We start from the raw sequence: 6,987 nt of genomic DNA, 5'->3' as shown, positions 1-6,987 counted from the left end.
TATGCTCAGACTTTTGCATCTTCTCTTGCATAAAAAGCACCAAAATCGTTAAGATTTTTTTTGTGTGTGATTAGCAGTAATATTTTGACATCCAAATACATTCTTTTTAAGTAAAAACTCCTAAATATCCTGTTCCTCCCTTCCCTCTTAGGAGCAATTCCTCAGAGCTATTTGAAAGGCTACATTTCTGGGCTATAGTCCTGAGTAAGATCCCAGAGTAAAACATAACTTCCAATTTAGGTTGTATATTTTTTCTTTCTGTCTATAGCAGGGCTGCACTCCTTTCAAGAAGAGAACAGTTTCGTGCTTCTTCCACCTTCTGGAGACTCCAGTCATTTTTTTTTTTTTTAAGTAAAATCAATTTTATTAATAAAGATCTTTCCACATGTCCGGAGTAAATGATTAATTAATTCCAAAGAAAAAACCTACATACAATGAAATTAGAAGTATCCCGGATGACAAAAATAAATTAAGTATGTACAACCATAATCACCGCCGCCTCCAAAAACCTTTCTTCTTCCGACCTTTCTTAGGTATCTTCTTCCGCTTCTTAGGATTTTGATCCTCGTCAAGATGAGGGGTTCCTCCTGTCAGAGCACCGATGTCACTGAAGTGCGTGAGGGAATGAAGCTGCGAGCTCATGACATTTGCTCATTTTCGCCGTCCTCTCTCCCGCTTGCTGACACTTAAACGCACCATCATGCTCTCCTCATAGTTAATCCTGTGTTGATCCTCCTGACTCTGGCGAGTAACGTGAGGATGCCGATCATCTCGGATTTCCTCTGGAGCATCTGAGGATGCTGCTCCTTTAGCTCACGAATGACAGAGCTGCTCAACGGCCGTCTCTTGGCTCGTTCTAGGCGCTTCTTCTCCCGCTCGGCTTCTGTTTCATCATAATGCACTGGAACCAAGCGTGGTGGGACATATTCCTTAGCTGTTCCTTTTCCAGATTTCTTCCCTAAAGCCCCAGACTGGCCTTCCTCTGTTTCATCTTCCTCCTCATCCTCAGAGCTCAACTTGCTCATCATATTGCTGGGATGAGGCTTAAAACGGAGTGGGTCATTCTCACTGAGGCTGCCTGTCACTGCAGTCTTCACCGGTTTGTCAATCTGATACTTCAGTTTTTGGTCCAAAGGACGAAGCTTTTCCAAATCAGTGTGATTCTCCACCAGTCTCAAAACTGCAGGATGTCCCTGAAGGGAACCTCCTGAGGCTTTGTCCAGGATGAGATGGCTCAAATCCATAAGGTACATGAGCAACAGCTGATCTTTTACTTCCAAAAGGCTGAGACCCTTCTCTGCAGGATAAGCTTTAGCTTTAACTTTTTTGGTCAGAGTTTGCACTTGTGCCGTGACAGCCATCACCTGCTCCTGGAGGTTTTACGGAAGTGCCACAGCATTTGGCAGGTCTGACTCCGACACCCCCGGAGCCGCCATCTTCGCAAAGCCCCGACTCCAGTCATTCTTATGCTTGTGGTCGCCTTACTCTAAACTCTGTCTTCACATGGCCATGTCTTCTTTGTGTCTGTCTTGTCTTCTGTCTCTTTTAAGGACCTTGGTCATTAGATCTAAGTCATGAGGACAATCTAAGATGATCTCAAGATCATTCATTTAATTATGTTTACATCTACAAAGCCCCTTTTGCCAAATAAGGTGACCTTTACAGGTTCAGATGTTAGTTTATGGATACGCGCACACATATTTCATATTTTTCTCAGGAGTTGGTTACATGCATAAATAAAATGCTTTAACTAAATTTAATCCATAGACTCTAAACAGATTTTATTCTTCTTATCCTTAGTAAGTTTTTTCTATTCTTTACATATTTGTTCAAAACATAGTTATAATGGCTGTATCATAGATGATCTTAAATACTTTGTATTTATCAGTTCATTTAACGTTGAGATCTCATAACTTTATGGTGATAAATGCTTTTTACCATAAAGATAAGTAACTTTATGATACTATAAATAAACGCTGTAGTGAACATCCTAGCAAAAATCTAGCATCAAATGGTGCATAATGGACAATTTGTTGTTTTGCCATACCATATTCATTGCCCCTTCCTCTGATAGCACCATTCCAATTTTTCTTGAGGAAGTAATGTCCCCATTAGGTACTACTTGGTGAAACCATCAATGAAGACACTCTGAACTTTTCTAGATTAAGAAATAGACAGGAAACCTGACCTAGGCTAATTTTATGCGCTCTCCATGGCAACTAAATCTTAAGCAAAATCAAAAGACTTGAAACAGCTGTAGCTGATTCATCTAGTAATTGATTCATCCTGTACTGATTCACTGCTTTCTGTTTCCTGGTTCAGAAAGCAACCCCAGAGCCACCTGTGATTTCTGCCCTTTATAGACCTGTGTTTTTCTAGCTGTTTCTTTCAGTGCTGAATTGAACCAATTTTTTTTTCTATTTTGTCCAAGGTGATTTCTGTTGTTTGCAAAGATCCTTAACTCAATGAACTCATCTCATTCATTTCTTTTCCTTTTTGCTTTCTAACAAAAGCTACTTAGTAATGTAAATTTTCCTCAGAGAAGGGTTTTGCTAGTATACAAAGTAGAGCTGTCATTGTTATTATTTAATGAACAGATTTTTATTTCTACTTTGAACTGAATTATCTGGAAAGATGGTTTTAGAAATTCAAGTGATTTTTTTAAAAACCATTTGCTATAAATACTGGAGAAGGAAATGGCAACCCACTCCAGTATTCTTGCCTGGAGAATTCCAGGGACAGAGGAGCCTGGTGGGCTGCCATCTACGGGGTCGCACAGAGTCAGACATGACTGAAGCAACTTAGCTGCAGCAGCAGCTATTTATACATTGTGGTAAGAGACTTTGGGGGATTTATAGAAATCTCTATGTTCTTTGAGTAATTGAAAGATTAATGTTGTTTAGTTGTGGATACAAAATATTCTCTCTCTCTTCACAAACAAATACACACAAACACACATATATACACATGCAGGTTCACAGTATATATCTTTTAAGTCAAACTTGTAACTGTGTTGCTCAAATCTCCTTTACTATTACCCTAAGAACAAAGCAAATGACACTACAAGAAAACTACAGACCAACATTCCCTTATGAATATAAAAGGATTAATTTAATCATTACCAATTGGGATTTATCCCAAGAATGGAAGGTTGGTTTCACATATAAAATTAATCAATTCTATATATCTCATTAATAGAATGAGGGGGGAAATGACCATCAACATCTCAACTGATGCAGAAAATTTATTTGACAAAATCCAATATTCTTTCAAGATAAAAACACTCAACAAATAGAAATAGAGGGAAATTCTTCAACATGATAATAGCCATGTAAAAAACCTAATGTGAAAGACAAAGATTATCCTTGAAGAACTGATGCTTTCAAACTGTGGTGCTGGAGAAGACTCTTAAGAGTCCCTTGGACCACAAGGAGATCAAACCAGTCAATCCTAAAGGAAATCAACCCTGAGTATTCATTGAAAGGCCTGATGCTGAAGCTGAAGATCCAATACTTTGGCCACCTGATTCAAAGAGCCAACTCATTGGAAAAGACCCTGGTGTTGGAAAAGATTGAAGGCAGGAGGAGAAGGGGACGACAGAGGATGAGATGATTGGATGGCATCACTGATTCAATGGACATGAATTTGAGCAAACTCCAGGAGACAGTGAAGGATAGGGAATCCTGGAGTGCTGCAGTTCATGGGGGTCACAAATAGTTGGACGTGACTTAGTGACTGAACATCAGGAAAATATCAAAAGATGTTGATTTTTGCCACTTCTTTTCAACATTGTACTAGAAGTTCTAGCTAGAGCAATTAGGCAAGAAAATGTTACCAGGTTCAAGGCTGTACTACCACACCACAGGCCAATAAATCAAGAGAAGAAGTATTGGGGCGAGGAATTGCAACTTTATTTAGAAAACCAGCAGACTGAGAAGATGGTGGACTAGTGTCTCAAAGAACTATCTTACCCAGGTTAGAATTACAAAATAGTTGCTGAAAGAAATTAAAGAAAACCTAGATAAATGGAAAAATAGCCCATGTTCACAGATTGGAAAGCTGATATACAGATTCAATGCAATTCCTTTCAAAATTCCAGTGGCTTTTCTTGCTCTTTTTTTCAGGAATAGAAAAACCCATCCTAAAATTCATATGGAATTTCAAAAGACCCTCAAGAGCCAAAACAATCTTGAAGAACTGAGTTTCCTAATTTCCTAATGTACAAAGCTATACTTGTCAATACAGTGTGACACTGGCATAAAGATAGACATATAGAACAATGGAATAAAGTTGAGAGCCCAGAAATAAATTCTCATATCTATGGTCAATTGATTTTTGACAAGAGTACCAAGTCCATTCAGTGGGAGACAGGTCTAGGTCTTCTCAACAGTGTATTTTTGTGAAAACAGGATATGTGTGCACGTGTGCTAAATCACTTCAGTCATGCCCTACTCTTTGCAATGCTATGGACCGTAGCCTGCCAGGCTCCTCTGTCCATGGGATTCTCCAGGCAAGAATCCTGGAGTGGGTTTTCATGCCCCATTCAGGAGGATCTTCCCAACCCAGGGATCGAACCTGTGTCTCTTGTGTCTCCTGCACTGGCAGGCTGGTTCCTTACCACCAGCACCACCTGGGAAGCCTGAAAACAGGATATCTACAGGCCAAAAAAAAAAAAAAAACATAGTTGGACCATCACCTCACACCATACACAAAAGTCAATTCCAAATGGATCAAAAACGTAAATTTAAGAACTAAAACTAGAGAACTCTTACAGTTCTGCAAATATCATCACAATCCAGTGTTAGAACATATCAGTCACTCCTAAAAGTTCCCTTGTGCCTATTTGGAGCCAATTCTTGCTTCTACCCTCAGTCTTAGGTAACCATTGGTTTGCTTTCTGTCTGTTTTGCTCTTTCTAGAAGTTTCATATAATAAGTAGTTATTTTCGCCTGGCTTCTTTCATAAAGTTTACCTGTGTTGTAGCATATATCAGAGCTGTCCCTTTTTATTGCTTAGTGGTATTTCAGTTTATATGTATACCACATTTTATTTACCCATTCACAAGTTGGTGGACATTTAAAATGTTTCCAGTTTGGGGAGACTGTGCATACTACTACTGTGAATATTTGTGTGCAATTTATTGCGGAGACATGTGTTTTCATTTCTCTTGAGTAAATACCTAGGAATGGAATTACTGGTCAACAACCTAGACTTTACTATTAACAATTCACTATAGTCTTTTTTTTTTAATCACATACCTGTCTATCTAGTTAGCCCTCTATCCTTCCATTAATCCATCCAATATTTTGCATGCATTTTAAGTAATAAATTGTAGACTTAAAACTTATCTATCAGGACTCCCCTGGTGGTCTAATGGTTGAGACTCTGTGCTTCCAACACAGAGGGCACAGGTTAAATCCCTGATCAAGAAACTAAGACTTTACATGCTGCATGGTTCAGCCAAAAAATAAAAATAAATAAAATAACAATAAGAATAATAAAATAATTTTAAAATATATCTACCTAAGTTTGATACTTTTTTAAAAGAAGAGAAATTTATTGAGTGGCTCTTTTTTAAGAGTAATTTTAGATTGACAAAAAATATTGTGATGATAATCTACATGTAGCTTACCCCTACTAATATTCTAGATTAGTGTGGTACATTTGTTCACAACTAATGAACCAATATTGATGCATTATTATTAACTAAAGTCAACACTCTATTCAGATTTCTCTAGTTTTTACCTAATATTCTTTTTCTGTTCCAAGATCCCTTCCAGTATAAAATATTACATTTAGTTGCTATGTCTCCTTAGCGTCCTTTTGACAATGATAGTTACTCAGACTTTCTTTGTTCTTGATAATCATGATATTTTTGAGGAGTATTGGTCAAATATTTTGTAGAATGTCCTTCAATATGGGTTAGACTGATGTATTTCTCATGATTATTCTGGGATTATGGGTTTGGGGGAGGAAGATCTCAGTGGTAAAGTGACATTCTCATCACATCATAATTTCTCCACTGTAACGTCCTCACCCCCTGGCCCTTATATACTATACAATTTGAAGGAATTCACTCTGCACAGCCACAGTTAAGAAACAGGGAGTTATGCTGCACTCCTTATGGTGATAGTATCTACATGAATTCTTTGGACTTGTTCTGTATGAGAGGTTTGTCTATTGACTCCTTTTGTTTATTTACTTAATTGTTTATTCATAGCATGTAGATTCATGGGAAATTATTTTATGCTTCTGGTCACAATCCAGTCTACTTGGTTTTATTGCTTAGTTTGTTCCATTTTGGCCACTGTGAGCACTTTCAGTTGCCTCCTGTATCCCTTTCATGTACCCCTGTCATTGTGGATGCTTTTATTTTTCAAGCACTTTTTTACTTTCTGGCACTGCAACATGCTTCAAGCCATGTTTTGTACCAGTTCTAAAATCAGCCATTCCTCCAAGGAGCCCTGGTTCCTTTTACCAGAGAATGGTTTTACAAGCCAAGATCTGGACACTTACTATACTCACTGCCACTGGGGTAATCTTTGCTTCTGACCTTCTCAAAAGACAGCTTATAAATGTATATATGTGTGTGTGTGTGTGTGTGTGTGTGTGTGTATGCACATACCTATTATTATTTGTCTATCTTCTGTGTCTATATTAATCTAAATATGAGTTCATATTGATATCTCCAATGCCAATCCATTATCACATGGGTCATTCTAGCCTTCCCTCCTGCTCATGTTTATTGTTAAATTCAGACAGAGAAAGGAACATTGCCTTCACAAGAGAACTGAGTTGATTACTTCAGTGATTCCAGCATATTAACTGCTTTATCTTGAAGCTACCATGAGTTGTTGCTGTGTTGCTGTTATTATCTGCAAAGAAAATGTCAAGGCTTTCTTTTGGTCCAACAGCAATTCCAAATATCTCTATCACATTGTTTGCTTTGTCTGGAGAAGAGTATGGAAAAGGTCTACTCTGTTTATT

General features: G+C 37.9%; 1 pseudogene; it reads right to left on the bottom strand.

Annotated features, from left to right (window-relative positions):
- Positions 1–447: 447 nt before the first annotated feature.
- LOC122442566 lies at positions 448–1,436 on the bottom strand (annotated as a pseudogene).
- Between the last annotated feature and the right edge of the window lie 5,551 nt (positions 1,437–6,987).

The sequence above is a fragment of the Cervus canadensis genome, chromosome 5 (assembly GCF_019320065.1).
Source record: "Cervus canadensis isolate Bull #8, Minnesota chromosome 5, ASM1932006v1, whole genome shotgun sequence".
Classification (NCBI taxonomy): Eukaryota; Metazoa; Chordata; class Mammalia; order Artiodactyla; family Cervidae; genus Cervus; species Cervus canadensis.
The sequence above is the reverse complement of the archived record's forward strand: the minus strand, read 5'-3'. Positions and strand labels throughout refer to the sequence as shown.